Source organism: Hemitrygon akajei, chromosome 17 (genome assembly GCF_048418815.1).
Source record: "Hemitrygon akajei chromosome 17, sHemAka1.3, whole genome shotgun sequence".
In the NCBI taxonomy this organism is placed as follows: Eukaryota; Metazoa; Chordata; class Chondrichthyes; order Myliobatiformes; family Dasyatidae; genus Hemitrygon; species Hemitrygon akajei.
Window position 1 is genome coordinate 69,325,902 of NC_133140.1, and position 23,819 is coordinate 69,349,720.

Consider the following 23,819-nt stretch of genomic DNA (forward strand, 5'->3'; position numbering starts at 1 on the left):
CAAATGCAAAAATGCTATTCCCTATTCCCATTTCCTCCGTCTCCACCGCATCTGTTCCCAGGATGAGGCTTTCTGTTCCAGGACATCTCAAATGTCTTCTTTCTGTAAGGATTGTGGTTTCCCTTCTGCCATCATCAATGATGCCCTCACCCACATCTCCTCCATTTCCCGCACTTCAGCCCTCACCCCGTCCTCCTGTCACCACAGCAGGGACCGTGTCCCCCTTGTCCTCACCTATCACCCCACCAGCCTCCGGATCCAGCATATTATCCTCCCCAACTTCCGCCACCTTCAACAGGACTCCACCACTAAGGACATCTTTCCCTCTCTACCCCTCTCAGCTTTTCGCAGGGATCATTCCCTCCGCGACTGCCTGGTCCACACGTCCCTCCCCACAGATCTCCCACCTGGCACTTATCCCTGCAAGTGTAAGTGCTACACCTGTCCCTACACCTCCTCTCTTACCACCATTCAGGACCCCAAACAGTCCTTCCAGGTAAGGCAACACTTCCCTTGTGAGTCTGTTGGGGTAATCTATTGCATCCGGTGCTCCCGGTGCGGCCTCCTCTACATCGGCGAGACCCAACGCAGATTGGGGGACCGCTTCATCAAGCACCTCCGCTCCGTTCGCCACAACAGACAAAATCTCCCGGTTGCCACCCACTTCAACTCTGCTTCACATTCCCATTCGGAAATGTCCATACATGGCCTCCTCTACTGCCATGATGAGGCCAAACTCAGGTTGGAGGAGCAACACCTCATATACCGTCTGGGTAGTCTCCAGCCCCTTGGCATGAACATCGAATTCTCCAACTTCCGGTAATTCCCTCCCTCTCCCTTCACCCATCCCAGTTTCACTCTGCCTCCTCCTCCAGCTGCCTATCACCTCTCTCATGATTCTGCCTTCTTCTACTACACAGTGCTTTTCCCTTACATTCCTTCTTCACCTTTCCGGCCTATCCCCTCCCCCACCCCTTGATCTTTCCTCTGATTGGTTTTTCACCTGGCACCTACCAGCCTTCTCCTTCCCACCCTCCCCCCACCTTCTTTATAGAGCCCCTGCTCCCTCCCCCTTCAGTCCTGACGAAGGGTCTCGGCCCGAAATGTTGACTGCTCGTTTCCACGGATGCTGCCCGACCTGCTGAGTTCCTCCAGCGTGTTTGTACGTGTTGTTGTGATTTTCAATAACCTTTTCATGGAATTGCTTGGAGTGTTCTTTTGTGTTCATGGGGTAGTTTTTGCCAGGATACTGACTCATCAGCATTTGGACCTCCAAAGTCAGATGTATTTTTATGACAACCAATTGAACCACCTTGACTGCACACAGGTCTCCAAAAACAGATCTCCATTTAACTAATGATGTGACTTCTAAAACCAATTGGCTGCACCAGAGATGATTTGGTCTGTCATATTGAAGTGGGGTGAATACTTATACAATCAATTATTTTGTGCTTTATATTTGTAATTAATTTAGATCACTTCATAGTGGTTCATTTTCACTTTGACATGAAAGAGCTTTTTTCTGTTGATCAGTGTAAGAAAAGCCAAAATAGTAAAAACAAAGCCTAACAGCCACTGTGATTCAATGTTGTAAATGTTCAAATTTACAGTATGTAATTTATATATTACATACTGTAATTCAGTTTTTTTTTCTCTGTTATCTTGTATTGCACCGCACTGCTGTTGCAAATTTAAATTTCCTGACATATGCCGATGTTATTAAACGTGATTCTGATTCTGATATAATGTGTTTCGTTCAGAACGCCTCTCAGGCTTCTAAAACCCAGTGGTTGCAATCCGAAGCTGTCCAACCTTGTCTGAGTAAAAAAAAACACCCATTCCAAGCGTCAGTTCAGTATAATCTTCATTCAGTTGTGCCCAATGCTTTAAGTCCTTCATTAAGTAAGGACGTAGTCTGTACACCAGATAAGCCATATATAAATGAGCCTTACCTCTTTATCTTTTATTCAGTTCCTTAGCATGTTGTATGGCACTTTCACCCTCTTGAGCATTATAGCTTGTACGTACTTTGGATCGTGCACCTAGAATCTTTTAATACAATTAAGCAGGACACTGCAATAAAGCATCCCCAGCTGTGCTGAGAATAATGCACATCTGCAAAGCAGGTCAACACCAAGCTGGGGCTCAGTAATTCATTTCTTCGAACAAGAGCGCAGCATTTTTTTCGCTCCCTCTGCCTAATCAAAACAAACTGCAGCCACCCTTTTGAGGCACTTTAAAAATGCTTGAGGCTTTTATTTCCATCAAAGCACAGAGCCAGCTCCAGTGATCATATCGGAGCAGGTAATGAAACAGTTGAACAGTAACAAAGGGAACTTTCATTCTGACCTGGGAAATTTTGCCAGCTGTATCAGACATTCATATTGAAGATACTAATCTATGGCAGAGAGCTGTCAGAGAGCTGAAACCACACACTGTTCATTGTTGCAGGCAAATCCAGGGGAAGTGTGTGCATTTTTTTACTGTATAGGACAGATGGGTTGTTAAGTCTAGCTTCAGTTTGATTTCCTTTGCATTATATTGTTTACATTCCATAAATGAAGAAGTCTTAGATTTCCAACATTAAGGGCAAGACAAGAATCATTTTCATTTCTTCGCAGCATGTGAAATATTTTTTATATTATCCTCAAACCCTTCCCCCTCCTCTAGTGCTATCTTCTGTTCTTTCCTGGAGGCATTGCCTCATGAAGTTCCACCACATGCCCACTGCCCTTCAGAATCTATCTCGCAAAGGTGATGCTTCAGCTATGGGTCAGGTAGGGGATGATGACAGGTATTTGGCCAAAGAAGGTGGTGCAGACGAGCCGGATGCTATCCTTGTCAGAAGTACATCTCTTCCCATTTCTCAGCAATGGAAAGTGAAAAGAATTGCCTAGCAATGTAAAATTGAAGCTACCTCAGCCAAATACAAGAAAGTCAGTGGAGGTGACAGGAAACAGACTAGTCTGAATGTTTGAGTTTCCAATAGTGTAGCATACTTCAATCACAAGCTTGAAGTTCAGGTATGCGTGCCTTAAATGAAGATCAACACTGGGGAATACTCTTTTAGTGAATACACCCAGTGGCAACATTATCAAGTACCTCCTGTACTTAATAAGGTGGCCACTGAGTGTATGTTCATGATCTTCTGCTGCTGTAGCCCGTCCACTTCAAGGTTTGACATGTTGTGCATTCAGAGCTGCTCCTGCGCACCACTGTTGTAATGTGATGTTATTTGTTATTTTACTGTTGCCTTCCCGTCAGATGAAACCATTCTGGCCATTCACCTCTCATTAATAAGGTTTTATTCACCTACAGAACTGCTGCTTATTCGATTGTTTTTGTTTTTAGCACCCTTCGTTGTGAAACCTAAAACACTTGTGCATGAAAATCCTAGGAGATCAGCAGGTTCTGAGATACTCAAACCACCCTATCTGGCACCAACAATCTTTCCATGATCAAAGTCACTTAGAACACATACCTTCCCCATTCTGATGTTTGCTCTGAACAACAACTAAACTCCTGACCACCTCTGCATGCTTTTAGCATTGACCTGCTGCCAAAATTGGCTGATTAGACATATGCATTAACAAACAGGTGTATAGGTATACCTAATAAAGTGGCCACTGAGTTATTTTATATACTGTAAATTCAATGCAATAAACTAAGTAATCATAATCAATCAAAATGTGCTGGTGTCAGCAATGCTGTTGATCCCAGCCAAACCACATGTTGCTTCAAGTACTTGTGCTGCAAGTTCTGATAAATAACTTGAGTGCATTTCCTTCATGTTTACAAATACACAGTCAAACTAGAATCAAAGCTATTGACACAGTGAGAAATGATTTGGTGGCACATGAAAAATTAACACATTCATGCTGAAGATAGAAAAAACACTCATCAGTTATTCAGTTGCATTCCTGTCCTATCATTGAATTAACCAAGGTCTTCAAATAGTAGAAGGCATACATTAATCAGAATCAGATTTATTATAGAACATAGAACATAGAATAGCACAGCACAGTACAGACCCTTCGGCCCACAATGATGCGCCGACACTTAAACCCTGCCTCCCATATATCCCCCCACCTTAAATTCCTCCATATACCTGTCTGGTAGTCTCTTAAATTACACATTACAGTGGTGTATCTGCCTCCACCACTGACTCAGGCAGTGCATTCCACACACTAACCACTCTCTGAGTAAAAAACCTTCCTCTAATATCCCCCTTGAACTTCCCACCCCTTACCTTAAAGCCATGTCCTCTTGTATTGAGCAGTGGTGCCCTGGGGAAGAGGCGCTGACTGTCCACTCTATCTATTCCTCTTAATATCTTGTACACCTCTATCATGTCTCCTCTCATCCTCCTTCTCTCCAGAGAGTAAAGACCTGGCTCCCTTAATCTCTGATCTTAATGCATTCTCTCTAAACCAGGCAGCATCCTGGTAAATCTCCTCTGTACCCTTTCCAATGCTTCCAAATCCTTACTATAGTGAGGCGACCAAACTGGACACAGTACTCCAAGTGTGGCCTAACTAGAGTTTTATAGAGCTGCATCATTACCTCGCGACTCTTAAACTCTTTCCCTCGACTTATGAAAGCTAACACCCCATAAGCTTTCTTAACTACCCTATCTACCTGTGAGGCAACTTTCAGGGATCTGTGGACATATAGCCCCAGATCCCTCTGCTCTTCCACACTCCCAAGTATCCTGCCATTTTGACTGGCATGTGTTGTGAAATTTGTTACCTTAGCAGTAGCAGTTTAATGCGATACTGTACATAATATAGAAGAAAAATAGCAAAAATAAGTAAGCAAATCAATTACAGTATATGTACATTTGCGGGAACTTGGCTATAACCGGTGCACCAATCGTGGGTTAGAGAGCTACAACAGAGGAGGCGGCACCCAGGTCTGGGAGCAAAGTTTAAAAGGGAGAGCTTCGCGGGAACTCGGCTCTCACTGGCGCACCGGTCGTGTGTTAGAGAGCTGGGAAGGTTCTGGCATAAAAGGGAGACGCTGCCTAGTGGAGCGGTCATCAGAGGAGCGGTCTGAGTCAGAGTGGTAAGGCTTTGACTCATTTGGGCTTCGGTGCAGTAAGAGGGTATGTGGACTTGGTTTTTCCTTTCATTTTTTGAGGAATAGAGAGCATGTCTGTAGGGTTAGTACTTTGCTCTGGGTGTCAGATGTGGGAATCCCGGGAATCTTCCAGTCTCCCAGATGGCCAGGTGCACCGAGATGCCACTCCTGAGAGACCGTATTAGGGATCTGGAGCTGCGGCTTGATGACCTACAGCTTATTAGGGAAAGTGAACAGGAGGTGGAGAGGAGCTACAGGGAGTTAGTCACCCCGAGGTAGCAGGAGTTAGACAAGTGGGTGACGGTTAGGGAAGGGAAGGGAAGAGCTCAGATAGTAGAGAGCATCCTGTAGCCACCCCCCCTCAATAACTGTTATCTCATTTTGGATGCTGTTGAGGGGGATGACCTGACAGAGGAGGACTACAGCGATCGGATCTCTGGCAATGAGCCTGGTTCTGTGGTGCAGAAGGGAAAGGTAAAGATTAGGAATGCAGTAGCCATAGGGGATTCCATAGTGAGGGGAACAGACAGGAGGTTCTGTCAGCCTGACAGAGATACCCGCATGGTGAGTTGCCTCCCAGGTGCCAGGGTACGGGATGTCTTGGATCGGGTGCACAGTATTCTGAAGGGAGAGGGTGAACAGCCAGAAGTCTTGGTACACGCTGGCACCCATGGAATAGGTAGAAAAAAGGAAGGGTCCTGAAGAGAGAAGTTGAAAGGCAGGACCTCCAGGGTCGTAATCTCAGGATTGCTGCCTGTGCCATGTGCTAACGAGCACAAGAATAGCATGATCAGGCATGATAATGCTTGGCTGAGTGACTGATGTAGGGGGCAGGGCTTCAGATTCCTGGATCACTGGGGCCTCTTCTGGGGGAGGTACGACCTGTACAAAAAGGATGGGTCACAACTGAACCCAAAGGGGTCCAATATCCTAGCAGGGAGGTTTAATAGAGCTGCTGGCAGGGTTTAAACTAATTTGGCAGGAGGATGGGAACTGGAGTGATAGGGCTGAGGAAGAGGACAACAGAAATAAATCAAAGATAGCGTGCAACATAAATGATAGAAAGGACAGGCAGGAGATGAGGCATAACCACAGCCAGCGGGATGAGTTACAGGGCAATAGAGGTGTGGTGCATTTAAAACAGAAAACAACAAATACTGGACTGAAAGTGTTATATTTGAATGAACACAGCATAAGGAATAAAATGGACGATCTTGAAATTCAGCTACAGATTGGCAAATATGATGTTGTGGCCATCTCTGAAACTTGGCTAAAGGATGGCTGCCATTGGGAGCTGAACATCCAAGGATATACGGTATAGTGGAAGGATAGGTTAGTAGGCAGAGGGGTTGGTGTGGCCCTGTGTATAAGAAATAATGTTAAGTCATTAGAAAGGGATGACATAGGACTGGAAGGTGTAGAGTCTCCATGGGTTGAGTTAAGAAATAGCGAGGGTAAGAGGACCCTAATGGCAGTTGTATACAGGCCTCCAAACAGCAGCTGAGATGTGGATTACAAATTACAGCAGGAGATAGAAAAGGCGTGTCAGAAGGACAATGTCATGATAACCGTTGGAGATTTTAACATGAAACTGGATTGGGAAAACCAGGCCAGTACTGGACCTCAAGAGAGAGAATTTGTAGAATGTCTAAGGAATGGCTTTTTAGAACAGCTTGTTGTTGAGCCCACTAGAGAATCAGCAGTACTGGATTGGGGGTTGTGCAATGATTCAGAGATGATAAGACAGCTTAAGGTTAAGGAACCCTTTGGGAACAGTGAGCACAATATGATTGAGTTCACTTTGAAATTTGAGAAGGAGAAGCTATAATCCAACGTGTCAGTATGTTATTGGAATAAAGGAAATTACAATAGCATGAGAGGGGAACTGGTCAAAGTTGACTGGAAAGGGACACTAGCAGGAAGGACAGCAGAGCAGCAATGGCTGGAATTTCTGCGAAAAATAAGGGAAGTGCAAGAAGATATATTCCAAATAAGAAGAAATTTTTGAATGAAAGATGGACACTACTGTGGCTGACCAGTGATGTCAGAGCCGAAGTAAAAGAAAGAGAGAGGCTATAGAAGGAAGCCAAAGCTAGTGGGAAGATAAACGATCGGGAAGCTTTTAAAAACTTGCAGAAGGAAACTAAGAAGGTCATTAGGAAAAAAAGATGAATTATGAAAGGAAGCAGACAACTAATATCAAAGAAGATACTAAAAGCTTTTTTAAGTATATAAAGGGTAAAAGAGAGTCAAGGGTAGATATAGGACCAATAGAAAATAACGCTAGAGATATTATAATGAGAGATGCAGAGATGGCAGAGGAACTGAATGCGTATTTTGCATTAGTCTTCACAATGGAAGACATCTGCAGTATACCAGACATTCAAGAGTGTCAGGGAAGTGAAGCATCTGCAGTGAAAATTATGACGGAGAAGGTGCTTAGGAAGCTTAATGGTCTGAGGGTAGATAAATCTCCCGGACCTGATGAAATGCACCCTCGGGTTCTGAAGGAAGTAGCTGGAGAGATTGCGGAAGCATTAACAATGACCTTTCAGGAATTGATAGATTCGGGCATCGTACTAGATGACTGGAAAATTGCAAATGTTACTCTGATATTTAAGAAGGGTGGGAGACAGCAGAAAGGAAACTATAGACCTGTTAGCCTGACAACAGTGGTTGGGAAGTTGTTGGAATCAATTGTTAGAAATGAGATTATGGAGCACCCGGATGCACATGACAAGATAGGCCAAAGCCAGTATGGTTTCCTGAAAGGAAAATCCTGCCTGACAAACCTACTGCAATTTTTGAGGAAATTACAAGCAGGATAGACAAAGGAGATGTAGTAGATGTGGTGTACTTGGATTTTCAGAAGGCCTTTGATAAGGTAGCGCACATGAGACTGTGAAACAAGTTAAGAGCCCATGGAATTATAGGGAAGATACTAGCACGTGTTGAGCATTGGCTGATCAGCAGAAAACAGAGAGTGGGAATAAAGGAATCCTATTCTGGCTGGCTGCTGGTCACCAGTGGAATTCTACAGGGGATGGTGTTGGGACCGCTGCTTTCTACGATGTATGTCAATGATTTAGACTCTAGGATTAATGGACTTGTGGCTAAATTTGCCGATGATACAAAGATAGGTGGAGGTGCGGGTAGTGCTGAGGAAACAGAGAGCCTGCAGAGAAGCTTTAAAAGTTTAGGGGAATGGACAAAGAAATGACAAATGAAATACAACTTTGGAAAGTGTATGGCCATGCACTTTGGTTGAAGCAATAAATGGACAGACTATTATTTAGATGGGGAGAGAATTCAAAATGCAGAGATGCAAAAGGTATAAAGGTTAATCTTCAGGTTGAGTCAGTGATGAAGAAGGTAAATGCAATGTTGGCACTCATTTCTAGAGGTATGGAATACAAGAACAGGCCTGTGATGTTGAGGCTCTGTAAGGCACTCCCGAGACCACACTTGGAGTATTGTGTGCAGTTTTGGGCTCCTTATTTTATAAAGGATATACTGACGATGGAGAGGTTTCAGAGAAGAATCATGAGAATGATTCCAGGAATGAAAGGGTTATTGTATGAGGAATGTCTGGCAGCTCTTGCGCTGTATTCTCTGGAGTTCAGAAGAATGAGGAGGGATCTCCTAGAAACATTACAAATTTTAAAAGGCCTGAACAGATAAGACATGTCAAAGTTTTTCCCATGGTTGGGAAATCCAGGACAAGCAGGCACAAATTCAAGATCGAAGGACGTCCATTTAGAACAGAGATGCAGAGAAATTTCTTTATTCAGAGGGTGGTAAATCTGTAGAATTTGTTGCCATGATTGGCTGTGGATGCCAAGTCACTGGGTGCATTTAAAGCAGAGATAGATAGGTTCTTGATTAGCCAGGGCATCAAAGGGTATGCGGAGAAAGCAGGGGAGTGGGGATGGCTGGAAGAATTGGATCAGCCCATGATTGAATGGCTGAGCAGACTCGATGGGCTGAATGGCCTACTTCTGCTCCTATATCTTATGGTCTTATGGTCATATTGAAACGATTAAAATTGTGCAAGAACAGAAATAATATATATTTAAAAAGTGAGGTAGTGTTCACAAGTTTGATGTTCATTTAGGAATCGGATGGCAGAGCAGAAGAAGCTGTTCCTGAATTGTTGAGTGTGTGCCTTTAAGCTTTTGTACCTCCTACCTGACGGTAACAATGAGAAAAGGGCATGCCCTGGGTGCTGGGGGTCTTTAATAATGGACACTGCCTTTCTGAGACACGGCTCCCTGAAGATGTCCTGGGTAGTTTGTAGGCTAGTGCCCAAGATAGAGCCAACTAAGTTGACAATCCTCTGAAGCTTCTTTTGGTCCTGTGCAGTAACAACCCCTCCTTGCCCCCCACCCTCTGCCCCAAGACCAGACAGTGATGCAGCCATCAGAATGCTCTCCACGGTACATCTATAGAAGCTTTTGAGTGTTTTTGTTGACACATCAAATGCCTTCAAACTCCTAATGAAGTAAGTATGGGAAAAATTTTAAAGGGATGTGTGGGGATTTCTTTTTACAGAGTGAAGATAAGGTGCCTGGAGGAGACTGCTGAGGTAGGTTGATGGATGCAGAATCAACAGTGGTGCTCAACAATCTTTTAATGTAGATGGGCACATGAATATGCAGGGGATGGAGGGAAATTTTGTTTGCTTCGGCATCATGTTCAACACAGACATCATGTACTGAGGCTCTTGTTCTTGTGCTGCACTCTTCTGTGTTCTGTCTCTATTTCATTTGCATTGACTGTGTGCACTTCACAATCCACATCTTTTATTCGAGTTGACTATCAATCTGATAATTCACTCATGGCATGTGTGATGTACTGATGTACCATTATATCACACACGGAAAGCAATGTTCATTGTCCAACTTGCTTTGACTGAGAATGCTAGAACATCAAGAGTACTGTAATAAAATAAGGTTATTACATACTTCAAATATTATATAATAATAATGATAATATAACTGACATTAAACCAATTTAGAAGCATTTAATATATTAGTGGATTTTCAATATCTTGGGTATAACTATGGGGAAAATAATGTGATGCTATGACAGAACAGTGTGACGAATAAACTCCTCTCGGGCTTCCACCCAGGTACAGATTTCGATTTTAACTGTTGTTTCAATGACAAACTTCACCATCTTCATCAGAGATGAACCCTTGGCACGTCTACTCCAGTGGTATATATTCCCCTGTCATCTGTCCCCAACCAATCAGGTTTCCACTGACCAACCTTGTTTCTAACTGAATTCCGGTTCTTACTTAGAGCGGGACCTTCGTTTTTGTTAAAGTTCTTATTCTCCAGTCTTATTTCAAAGGCTTCCTTCTCTAGGCGGTCCCAAAAGCCTTTGGCGCGGCACGGTAGAGCTGTGTGCTTCCAGTGTGTGTGTGGGGGGGGGGGGGTGAATGCTTTTTTACGGAGGGGCAGGGGATGCATCTGAAGGAAATTGTTGAATAATGTTAGGGTGGGAGAAATACCATTGAAAAAAAGTGAGGTGGCTGTTCATTGATGAGACCTCAGAAATGCAGTGCATGAAGTGGTTCCTTGTTGTGATGAGAGATGAAAAGAGAACAGGTCAACAAATTCCTTTGACCAGTTCCCTGCACAGCTACAGAGATCACAGTTCCATTTAAATTGATTGGGTCTGTTGCAGAAATACTTCGGAACTTCATGAGTAATTTCCTTTGCGATGCTCTGCTCATGAGTTATACAAGGGATGTTGTTGTTTTGTTTCTGTTCAACGTTGAGAAGGAGGCAAAATCAGGACAAGTGAGATTTGCAATCAGAAATGGCCAGTGCAATTTCTGTTTAATCAGTGGTAAACTAAGAGCTTCCCTTTCTGTGTAGTTTTGAAAGCAGCTGGAGATTGGACACTCAAAGCATTTATTTATGCTAAGTGACAGCTTTATAACCATATGCATCTTTGAAATATGAGCGCCTCAAGTGTATACAGCAGCTCTGTACCATGAACAGCCTTCAGAGTAGCGAAAGCCGTTTGTGGATTTTATTTTATTTCAATAATTATTAATAAGAAAAAAAGTCTGGATGATTTTCCATCCTTACTCCAAGTGTGTTTGATTTCTCATCATCTAGCTCAGAACTTGTGTGGGCAGAAGGTTGTCTGACTGGCAGAAGACAAAGAGTGGGAATAAAGGGTGTGTTTTCTGGTTGGCTACCAGTGACTGCCATTGCGTCTGCATTTTCACATTATATGGTAATGATCTAGATGATAGAAATGATGGTTTTGTGGCCAGGTTTGCAGATGATACAAAGATAGGTGGAGGAGCAGGCAGTGTTGACGAAGTAGTGAGGCTGCAGAAGAACACGGACATATTGGGGAAATGGGCAACAAAATGGCTGATGGAATACAGTGCAGGGAAGTTGATGCACCATCAATAACTCACTCTGAGATGTAAGAAGCGAGATATCGGCTTTTATTGACTGGAAGAATGAACAACACTACATCCTGGAGAATGAGGCTGGGCATCAGGCCTCAATCGCTTTTATACAGGGGTCTGTGGGAGGAGCCACAGGAGCAGCCCAGACAGGTATATGTAGTTCACCACAGAAGTGCATGGTCACTTTGCTTGAAAGAATCCTAGTGCATAAAACCCTAGGGAGTCCTAGTACATGATTCCCTAAAGGTTGACTTGCTGGTTGAGTCAGTAGTAAGGAAGGCAAGTACAATGTATGCATTGATTTCAAGAGGACTGGAACACAAAAGCAAATATGTGATTTTCAGTCTTAGTAAAGCATTGGTCAGACCATATTTGGAGTATTGTGAGCAGTTTTGGGTCCTGTATTTAACAAAGATTGTGCTGACATTGGAGAAGGTCCAGAGGAGGTTTATGAGAATGATCTCAGGAATAAATGGGTTGATGCATGAGTAGTGTTTCATGGCTTTGGGCCTGTAGCTGAGAATTTAGAAGAATAAGGAGGTATGTCATTGAAACCTACCAGGTATTGAAAGGTCGAGATAGAGTGAGGATAGAGATTATGTTTTCAATAGTGAAAATGTCTAGGACTCGAGGGAACATCCTCAGAATAGAAGAATGTCCCTTTGGAACAGAGATGTGGAGGAATGTCTTCAGCCATAGGGTGGTGAATCTGTGATATTCATTGCCACAGATGATTGTGAAGGCCAACTCATTGGTTATATTTAAAGTTGAGATTGATAGGTTCTTGAATAGTAAGAGGTTAAAGGCTATGGGGGGAAGGCAGGAGAATAGGGCTGAGAAGTAAATAAATCAGCCGTGATCGAATGGTGGAGCAGTCTCGATGGGCTAAATGGCCCAAAACTGTTTCTATGTCCTTTGATCATATGGTCCAACACTATTTGGCTTCTGAACATAGTATGGTTTAGCAATTCATTGGCTAAGTTTCTCATATATTTGCCATGTTATTTTCATATATAAATATTTTGCAAGATCTTGTTTCTTAGAACCAAGGGCTTCTAAGCAGATTAGTGTTTTTTATGTGCTACCCTTTGCAGAGATAACTCATGTTCTGGATACTACATTGCATGTGAAAGCTTTGGTAAGACCATTTATTGCAGCAATATTACATTAGGGGCTCCCTACACAGCTGAATGTAGGAGAAAAATAAGCCTCTCATTATATTGTAGGGAGAAATATTACCTGTATAACTTGACGGGTCAGCAAAAAACACAAAGTTCAGCTTTAGAAATGATAGATTACATAGATCAGAAACATTAGCACATTGAACACTAAATTTGCAAACGCCTGTATTTGAAAATAAAGAACTGTTATGATGTGTGACAGCGAACATTCATTTCCTTCTCAATGTGTTTTACCAGAGGCAGTCTGGTTCTGAGAACTGGCCGATTACAAGTGAAGTGGAGATGAGCGAGTGTGGTCCCTGTGGTGTAAATGGATTAGCGACAAGTTATGACATAGTCTATCATTGACAAAGTACAGCTCCAGTTGTCCTCACTCTGCTGAACCAAGTGTCCTTTGGCAAAGTAAAAGCAGTGCTGGAAACCTGAAAAGGGAAAATTCTGGAGAGACTCAGCAGGAATCAATACATGGGGAAATCAATGTATAAGTCTCGAGGAAGCATACATCCTTGCTTTAGAAAAGAGGAGGATCACATTGAAAGGTGGCCCAAAAACATGACAAAAAAGAGATCCCAGGGGTGCTGACTGCTCCTCAATCAGTACGTGAAGGGAAAAGTAGTCAGTGCTGCTGGGATCCCTTTTTGGTCATGTTTCTAGGCTATATTTGAATGAAACCCTCCTCTTTCCTAATGCAAGATTTTATGCTGCCTCTGCACCCATATACCTTATCTTCATATTTCCTGTATACCACCTCCAGAAAATTGCCCCGTCACTGGGATTTCATACTCTGACATTATTAAATTCAGGTCTTTTTGTTAACCTTGCAACTCTCCATATCTTCGTTTGTCTCTGTCTTTCTTTCCCCATCTCCACAGCAAATCTGCTTGTCTTCCGATTGTAATTGTAACACGCTGGGAGAGGATTCGCTGCTAACGTAATGGTCTTTCTGTAGAAACAGTGTTTGGGTTACAGGAGAGATAATGGCTGTTTTGGAATGTGGGCTGGGTCTTTTGTCTGGTGGGAGATGAAGAGAGAAGAGGCTGAAGAGAACCAGTCGTAGGATACGACCCTGTGGGCGACCATGATTCGATGGAGCCAGGTGCTGAGATTGACTGAGGATCGGTGAATGTGAATTTTGGAAGAGTTGAACTCCAACTTGTGCACATTTGACTGCTTAAATACAACAGGCTCTTTTTGTTTCTTTCTTTCTTTTCTTTACTAACCCGTTAGTTAAGATCCACAAGTATAATTCCTTTAATTGTACGCAATGTGCTGTCTGTTGTTTCTTGGCACTGAGTTGTAACAGGGTAGCATCTGCAATAAACCATTGTTTGGGATGGGAAACCCATCTCAATCTCACAGGTTTGGTGGGACCGGAGTGTGTATTGCTGAGATTTACGCAGCCAAACAAAACAGCGAGGTTTCATTGTAAACTGACAGTTAATTTGCACTCCCCAGATGCTGACTGGCTTGATGACTATTTCCAGTATGGTCAGTCAATTGGATTCCTTCTGGCATGGTTCTGCGCTGTGCACTACATGCACTTTGAATTATCTTTTGTTAATTTATTTGTGGTAATGTGTTGCTTTATGTGCTGTGTGAGATATATGTTTTGTGGGTGCACCGTGGTCTGGAGGAATGCCGTTCAGAAGGTGTGTTCTGGAGGGGTGTGTCAGGAATGGACAGGAGGAGGAGTATAGGAAACTGATACAGGACTTTGTGATATGGTGCAACTCAAACTACCTGCGTCTCAATATCACCAAGACCAAGGAGATGGTGGTGGACTTTAGGAGATCTAGGCCTCATATGGAGCCAGTGATCATTAATGGAGAATGTGTGGAGCAGGTTAAGACCTACAAGTATCTGGGAGTACAGTTAGATGAGAAGCTAGACTGGACTGCCAACACAGATGCCTTGTGCAGGAAGGCACAGAGTCGACTGTACTTCCTTAGAAGGTTGGCGTCATTCAATGTCTGTAGTGAGATGCTGAAGACGTTCTATAGGTCAGTTGTGGAGAGCGCCCTCTTCTTTGTGGTGGCGTGTTGGGGAGGAAGCATTAAGAAGAGGGACGCCTCACGTCTTAATAAGCTGGTAAGGAAGGCGGGCTCTGTCGTGGGCAAAGTACTGGAGAGTTTAACATCGGTAGCTGAGCGAAGGGCGCTGAGTAGGCTACGGTCAATTATGGAAAACTCTGAACATCCTCTACATAGCACCATCCAGAGACAGAGAAGCAGTTTCAGCGACAGGTTACTATTGATGCAATGCTCCTCAGACAGGATGAAGAGGTCAATACTCCCCAATGCATTAGGCTTTACAATTCAACCGCCAGGACTTAAGAACTTTTTAAAAGCTATTATTAATGCTTTTTGAGATAGTGATTTAGATGCATATCATATTTTTTACTGAGTTAAGTATTGTATGTAATTAGTTTTGCTACAACAAGTGTATGGGACATTGGAAAAAAAAGTTGAATTTCCCCATGGGGATGAATAAAGTATCTATCTATCTATCTATCTATCTATCTATCTATCTATCTATCTATCATTTGGTTATACATACATACAATAGGGTGAAAATTAACTTGAACTTAAATGGTTAAAATGGGACGAAGTTATGAGAGGTCAGGGATACAGAAAGATCAGTGAATGAGGAGGAAATCAGAAGCTGAAGGAGTAGTGGTATTGAATTTAGGGACAAGGAGAGTGGAAAGGCACGGATTAGGGTGTGGAGAAGGGATGATCGGGAGTAGCGGAGATCTGGTGATCACAGAGCTGGCGGGAACAGCTGGAGGTCAGAGGGTGGGGAGCGTCAGATCAAGATGAATGTGAGGGCCAGTGATCATAGCAGGGGGGAGTCTGAGAATGTCAAGTTAACTAATAACAGAGGTTTTGAAGATGATGGGGCATGTGTATAGGGAGCTTGTTTAGCCAAGGGAATACCTTCCTGCTGCTGCCAATCCACAGTGCTGTGAAGGCTCACATCTTGTACATATCACCCTACTCACCTCCTTTCATTTAGCAGCACAACCAGTTCCTAGGAAATCTATCCTCTGGCATTCAACAGTAAGAACCTTGTTACATGGAGATAAGAACTGACCAGATATTAGGAGTAACTCTGGGTAACTGGGGCTGAGAGACAGCAGCTCTACAAAAGTTAGTTAAATCAATTAACAAACTAACTAACTAGAGTTAATCAGCTTCAGTTAAACCAAAGCTGGGTGTCTGGTTTTAAGTGTAAAATGTTTTCTCCTCCTACATATTCACGGTCCATTCTTGGTTTGGGATCAAAACTCACTGCATTAATGGGTGAGAGATATTCATGAAATTATTCTATTTAATTTGGAACCATGATCATTTTAAAGTAGTAAAGTAGGATTATGTTTCACTTAATTGATTTTCCTTTAATTTATATTTTTAAATTCTGATGCATATGCATTAAGTCTGCCCACTCTGGTTAAGGCAAAATGAGGATTGAACTTATAACAAGATATAACTGAAGAGAACATTGCAAAGCTGGGCTGCTTGCCTTTTCTACCATTGAACATTTCTTTTACCACCAATTCTCCCTCTACTGATGCACTTTATTCGATTCACTAATAAGCAACCCAGTGACTTTCTCTGCAAGCTTCACTCTGCAACAATGAACGATCCTGGACAACAGAACGGGACAACAAATGTATACTTTTCACTATATCTGTTCCACTCTATTGCAGGTGATGGATGAGCATTAAACTCTCCATATTACTCACAGCTCAGCTTCAAGTCCTCTTTAAACTTCATGAGTCTCATTGGAGCTAATAAACCTTGTAGAAGAGTCACTAATTTACCCAAAGATTGATTACTTTAAACACAAGATATTTTGCAGATTGATTAACTTAAACACAGGAGATTCTGCAGATGCTGAAAATCTTGAGCAACACATACAAAATGCTGTAGGAATTCAGCAAGTCAGGTAGCATCCATGGAGGGGAATAAACAGTTAATGTTTCATCAGGACCTTGCATCTTGATGAAGTGGCTGGATCTGAAACACCGATTGGTTACGTTAGCCTAGTTACAGTTAACAGCTTCAAATATCCAAGAGGGATTGATGCATGGTCAGCCTTGCATGCGGGATCCATTAAGGACTAAAAAAAAGGTGGAATTTATCAGGCAACTTTTGTAGCAGCAAATCATAAGCTCAAGAGGTTCTGCAGTTGCAGGAAATCCCGAGCAACATGCCACAAAATACTGAAGGAACTCAGCAAAGCAGGCAGGATCTATAGAGGGGAGTAAGCAGATGAGGTTTCAGGCTAGGTCATCTGGAAGGAGAAGCGACAGAAAAAGCAGTCGATTGAACACAATGCAGAGAGAGGGATGTGCCATATTCCTGTTCTGTCTTCTGTACTCTTCCTTTGCAGTCCCGATGAAGAGCCTCAGCCCAAAACATTGACTGTTTACTCCCTCAATAGATGCTGCCTACCTTGCTGAGTTCTTTTAGCAGATGTGTGATGCTGAAATTTTGTGGCAGAGCAGGATTAATGCTAGATAAATGTGAATCTTTTTTTTAGCATTTGGAACACAGTTATTGGAGAGGAAACATACTATAAGTCTATGGAGACAGAGCAAGGGACTACAATTAATTGGAAAATTTTATCAAAGGCAGTTTTCTGATTATTCTGTGATTTGACAGTTAGGTCTGGTCTGGCTGCTGTAGAACTCAAGCATGGGATTTCTCCAGCAGGAGAGCTGAAGTCAAGCTGTCTGTCAGAATGCAAATCCTCTATTGCTAATCATTGCTAAACACAATGCTTATCGTTGCTCTTTTCACAGGTTGAAAGCCTTTTCATGTTAAAACTCAAAAAGTGCTCCATTATCTCTCTTGTATCTTTGGAAACCAAGTTACAAAGGCAGGCCGTGAGCCATTGTGAGCAAGTGTGCCTCAACCACACAGTAAATGCTCTTATAGTTGTCGTTAATGATAAGGGAGTTCTCTCAATTACTTTTGAATAGGACACATAATCTTCCTCCTCAGTTCATTAGGTGAAGAGGTGCAGATGCCTCTCTGTGTTTGCTATAGCTCCTAAGTGCATTTAGAGGAGGAGGTTGCTTTCCACAGCAGCAAAAGGCATGGAACAATATGTGAAAGGCCTGGGGAGATTCTGAATGAAGGATGTGCAGGCCACCGGTGGCGACCTCTCTGGAATGCTGTCTTTGCGTCAGAAATCACAGTGTTAGTCACTGCTGTTGTTTTCATTGCTTGGTGAGTTTTGACACCAATCAGCTGGGTGCTGGGACCAAATTGGCGATAATCGGGCTGCTGAAGCATCCCCTTTAATGTGAGAGGAAGCTTCAGCCAACAGACACGCAGCTCTCTCCTGTGCACCTTATGAGCTGCCATTTCATTGACCAGCTCCCATTCTGTCTGGCATCTGGATATGGAGAAGTGGAACTGGAATCGATTTTAGATGCACATTCGGTGCTAAACTACTTTTGCAGCTGTCTGAAAGCAGTCGGATTTGTTTCTACACTGTTTCTCACATTAACACATTGGAATGAGTGCTGCAGTACTTGAGCACTTAGCTTCCATTTACATGGGATCTATAAAGTAATAAGACATTCCAAAGCCTGTACAATTCACAGGAGCATTAACACATAAAATCTGGCACTGAGCCGGTTCTGAGGGTACAAAAGCATGATCCACGATCGAGGTATGAAGGCTGAAAGGCAGAGGTGTGAAGAGGGAACACCAGAGCAATAAGCTGTCAGACAAAGCTGCACATTTCCTAAGCAATCATGTGATGTGTGTCACTTTGGGAATTACCTTGCGGAAACTCTTAAATCAGCAGTTGGCAACTGGAGGTGCTACTTCAATTGTTTATCTGACCAGGGGTGTTTATTAGGGCACGGTCCACATCTCTGATAGTTCATCAGGTCCACTGATGGTGGAGATCCTGATCTTGAGAAGAATGCTAAAAAGGTCTGCATGGGAGATCTGATTCATCTTCTTCCTAGGTTACTTTCAAGGACAGTTCCATCTCAATTCCTCGATTTTTATTGCTAATTTATTTATTATTATTATTTATTTTTGTTGTTGTCTTTTGCACACTCCCAACTACTGTGGTCTTTCATTGATTGTATTATGGTTATTATTCTATTATGTATTTACTGAGTATGCTTGTAAGAAAATGAATCTCAGCGTTGTATATGGTGACATATATGTTCTTAAATTTACTTTGAACTTTGAATCTTGAGCTCAAAGATTCCATGGTCAGCTGCCAACAGCAACCCAGGCAAGGGCAAGCCCTTCATACTTGTTCAGAGATTTTTCTCCTGGTTAAGGCCTGCTTCTCTAGTTGAGCCCCATGCATTTCTTCAGCACATGTCACTGTACTTCCTTGACCTCAATGGTGGAGCGTTGATGAACTCTGGCTTTGATGAGCGAGATGATGACACATCACGACAGCACTGAAGGTGGAGGAAGGCTGCAGTAATGAATGATCCACAGTCTTCTTGCATTCCATGCCACTGGATCCAAACCCTGATCTGCCAAGGACCGAGTGGTGGCTGCCTGTGCATCAGCCTCACCAACTTAAACAAAGTCATACACTGCAAACATGAGGAAATCTGCAGATGCTGGAAATTCAAGCAACACACACAAAATGCTGGTGGAACACAGCAGGCCAGGCAGCATCTATAAGGAGAAGCACTGTCGACGTTTCGGGCGGAGACCCTTCGTCAGGCTGTAGAGTCTCGGCCCGAAACATCGACAGTGCTTCTCCTTATAGATGCTGCCTGGCCTGCTGTGGTCCACCAGCATTTTGTGAAAGTCATACACTGGCTTTCTCCATCAAGGGAATCCACCCTAACATCATGGATTAAGTCTCGTGGTGATCAGTAAGTGGCAAAGGGGACAGGATTGTGAGGTCTGACAGTCCTTAATACGTAGATCCTAGATCAGCTGCTATGGTCAACTGAAGAACTACCAAGAGACAACCTCTAAGGAAAAGGGATCCCAAATTGAGGTCCATGGACCCCTTGCTGAATGGCATTGGACCAGGGCATAGAAAAGGTTGGGAACCCCTGCCTTAGGAGAACAATCATACTTGACTGGAGCGACTGCATTACTTACACCACTGTATTTCAATGTAGAGCAGTAACATCAATTGTGCATCATTTGCCACTTTTTTTCACGGCCATACATGCAAAAGGCAGCAATTTAAATGCAGAATCAGAATCAGGTTTAATATCACCGGCATATGTTGTGAAATTAGTTAACTTTGCAGCAGCACTCCAATGCAATATATAATAGTAGAGAAAAAAAGTGAATTATAGTATGAATATATATGTCAGTAATATCAATAGATAATATAAGTAAGTAGCTAAAAAAATTTTCACATTGTTTCATACAAATTTATGATGCCAATCTTGTCATATGATCAGTTTTGCACCTTAATCAGATGAGTAACCCATTAAAAATATGCTCCATGTGACTAAATTTCATCTTCAGTGTTTTGGCCATCCCAGTTTTTAACTTTCAACTTGCACTAATGTCATTTTGTTTCTTTTGCTGAGTAATTTTGATAATTTATATTAATTAAAATTAATGTTAATGTATGCTTGTCATATTTGTAATGAACTCTGCAACTGCTGCTAGAAGCTAATTTTCATGGTGAAAGATCCTGTGAATATATGCCCATGACATAAAAACTAGAACTTGAATTTTGCTATCTACGAGAAATGCTTGGTTTGTCTGCTAACAAACACTCATGTCCCTTGACAAGCAGAGTAGGCAACCACTCATGCAAATATCTCCTTGTGACCCCGGTAGGTTCCCATTTCCCATCTCCAAGCTGAAAACTCAGCAACAACATCGGAAAATGCAGTGACAATTTCCACCTGTGCTCTGACTCCCAGCTCCGTCTAGTCACCCTCGCTCTTGACCACTGTCCAATTGCTTGTCCAATATCCGGTATGAGATCAGTAGTAGTTGAAAGAAATGTAGTCTGAAGTAGAATAGAGGATTTTTAGATTGGATCAAGATGACAGCGGGAAAGAAGCTGTTGCTGAACCTTGAGGTTCTGGTCTTCAGAAGTCTGAAGAGGAAATGGCCCAGATGGTGGGGATTTCTAGTGATGAATTTTGTCTTCCTGGAACATCATCTCTTGGCCCTAAAATTACCTTTCATTTCAAGCAGATTCCACTGAATTCGTTGTAGTGACCTGGCAGCAGAATTAAAAGCCATTAAAATTTACAGGATCTGTTTCTGGAAAACCAAAGTACAGTGGAATGGGAAAGAGGCAGAACCTGGTCTGAATCTATACTAACCTAACGAATGCTGATGTTCAGGTATAATTTTACTTAGAAAAATTATCAAGCATTCTAAGTGACCACTTTAACCAGGAGTCATACCTTGTTCGGAGGTTAACAAAGGGGCTTAATATGCATTACACTTCATCCCCAAGGTACTGGGTTGTTTGCACCTGAACTTGCTCAAGTTTTCAAGGATGTAAAACGGATTAGTAAAATACCTTTGTAAGTTGGTATGGAGTTGGGTGTTATGCTTTATCAGATCCGAAAACTTCCAAATATCTGTGACTTGTCACTGGCCTCCTCTCCCCTACAGATTCGCTGCTCTCTGTATTTCCTGGGATTTACCGAAGTGACACTGCAATTGAGGCAAACAATTTCAAAATCATCCGCTTTGGGAGGACAGGTTGGATCCAAAGGTAAAACAAGGCTTGACAAGAAATTATGGCAGTAAGATCTAAATCTGGTTTGGGATTTCCTCATTGTATGAACATGGGCCAGAATTGTTTTCCAGGCCATGAGCTTAACGTAGCTTGTTTAAGTTCATGAATGCACAGCAAGTTCATTAGAATGTAATTGCATATTTTTAAATGATAGACTGTAGAATAAAGATTTGCTGTACTTTGACGTAATCTCACAAAAATGAGATAGCACACGAACCTGGCTTATGTTTATCTGATTATTTTGCCTGCATTGGTCCAGTTTTGCATACTTCCTGGAAATTGCTTAAAGGATAAACTGACATTTACTTTCTCCGGAAATGTTTGTGTTATAATAGTTTAATGGTCATGGTATTTTTTAGTAACTTCCCAAGTTGGCAAAGCAAGTTTCAAAAACAGAATCATGAATTAACCTTCTTCTTCTAATTCCACGTTTGCTGTTCAGCACAGGAGCTGTAATAAAATACAAACCACACAAAAAAAAATCAGATAAATGATATGATATTTAAGCATACAGTTTATTTATTTATTGAGATACAGTGCAGAACAGGCCCTTCCAGAACTTCAAGTCATGCCACCCAGCAACCCCTGATTTAACCCTAGCTTAATCACGGGACAATTTACAATAACCAACTAACCTACCAAATTGTACATATTTGGACTGTGGGAGGAAACTGGAGCTCCCTGAAGAAACCCACATGGTTATAGGGAGAATGGACAAACTCCTTATAGGCAACGGCAGGAAATGTATTCAGATTGCCTGTACTGTAAAGTGCTGTGCGAACTACTACAATACCATGTCCCACCCATGTACATACCATTATTGATATGCATGTCATTTAGGCATTGATGAATTTGGCATTATGTAACTTATGATGTACATGACATAAATTATTTAAAATAATTCATATCATATCGGACACCAACTAGTTGCAAGAAGGGTGGTTTAATAAGAACATATTTACTCATGTGTTGTCTTACTGCATAGTTTCAGAAAAGCAGGTATGATATATTGTCTCGGAGGTACCAAACTACAATTTCCTGTGCTGACACAGAATTTTATTTCTTGATCATCAGTTCCTGCTGTTTTTCTTGGCTTGAAGAATATGTTGTAATGTAATGGGGGGTACGTTAACTCTTGTGAAATCCTGTTTTTCAGTCGAGTGTTCACTGTATTTCATCTGTCTCCATTCCAGGGGTTTATGCCATAATCCAGTATAAAAAGTGGACTTTGTATGTCTAATGCCAATTTTCTAACAAGAACTGTTTAATTTAAATGAGATCTTAATACATGCATTGTAAGCTTTATGAAATTGAATGTAGCTCCACTGATCCTCCTCCATATCAAAACATATTGCTCCAAAAATAACCAACCTGAGGATAATTTACATATTACACAACAGAAAGAGGCTATTCAGCCCATCTGCTCTGTGCTAGCTCCCAGGAGAACAATCCCTTCAGTGTCGTATGTCCTCTGCACTTCTGTTTATTCATTCATCTTACATTCTGATACACACCAGCAACTCTTTTCAGATTCTTTTCCCATTTACCTACGGTGATAAGAAATTTTTACACTATAACAGGCAACTGAGCTGCATTTTTCTTCCTACATTAATCAGTTTAGCTGGGCAGCTTATCGTCTTACTCACAAACATGGAAATCGAAAGCAACCCACACAAAATAGTGGAGGAAATCCTGTGTGCAAAACGTGGATTGGTTATTCATTTCCATAGATGCTGCCTGACCTGCTGAGTTCCTCCAGCATTTTATGTGTATTTTTGTTGTACTGTTTTGGATCCATACCTTTCCTCACTAGTTCTGATTAGTTGGGTTACGATGCACTGGGGTTAACTTCTGGAGGAACAGATTTCTAAACCAGAGACAGTGGTTTTGATATAAATTCTCGTCACCTCTCTGATGGTGGGTTTGAGAGGACTGAGGTTGTGGAGTGCATTTTCTATCCTATTGCATTCATATCCATTATTGTTAAGGTGTTATGTCATGTGGGGCACTTTCTTCACAAGCTGAAATCAGGCACTCGCGTATAACTGATTTCAATTCAGCAGTGGCAACAGTTTCGGCATGACTTGGGAAACTTAATATAAGCCATTGTATTTTAGTGGAAAGGCAATTTTGAATACTTCATCAGAGACAAGAGGAGCTGGAGTACTGCTCTCCACCAGACTCCTGTAGGGAGCATTTGACATCTGCCACTTGCCTTTTGCACTCTTTTCTACCTTGCGTCCTGTTCTCTCAATCTCACAATGGTTCTCATGCCCATTGACCTCGTAGTTGTCCAAGGCTAAGTTTGCCCGGAGGCACCTCCTGTGAAAGGTCTTCCCACAACACATCTGGTCAGCCAGGTGGGAAACAAAAGCAAAAGGAGTATTAGTGAGGTT

The 23,819-nt window shown here is 42.3% G+C and overlaps 1 long non-coding RNA gene across 1 annotated transcript in view; it reads right to left on the reverse strand.

The window, feature by feature from the left end:
* Window positions 1-23,644: 23,644 nt before the first annotated feature.
* LOC140741001 (uncharacterized) overlaps window positions 23,645-23,819 on the reverse strand; it is a 51,897-nt gene continuing 51,722 nt past the window's right edge. Inside the window, exon 3 of the long non-coding RNA XR_012101980.1 lies at window positions 23,645-23,771. This is a non-coding gene — a long non-coding RNA (uncharacterized lncRNA). The remainder of the gene's footprint in view (window positions 23,772-23,819) is intronic.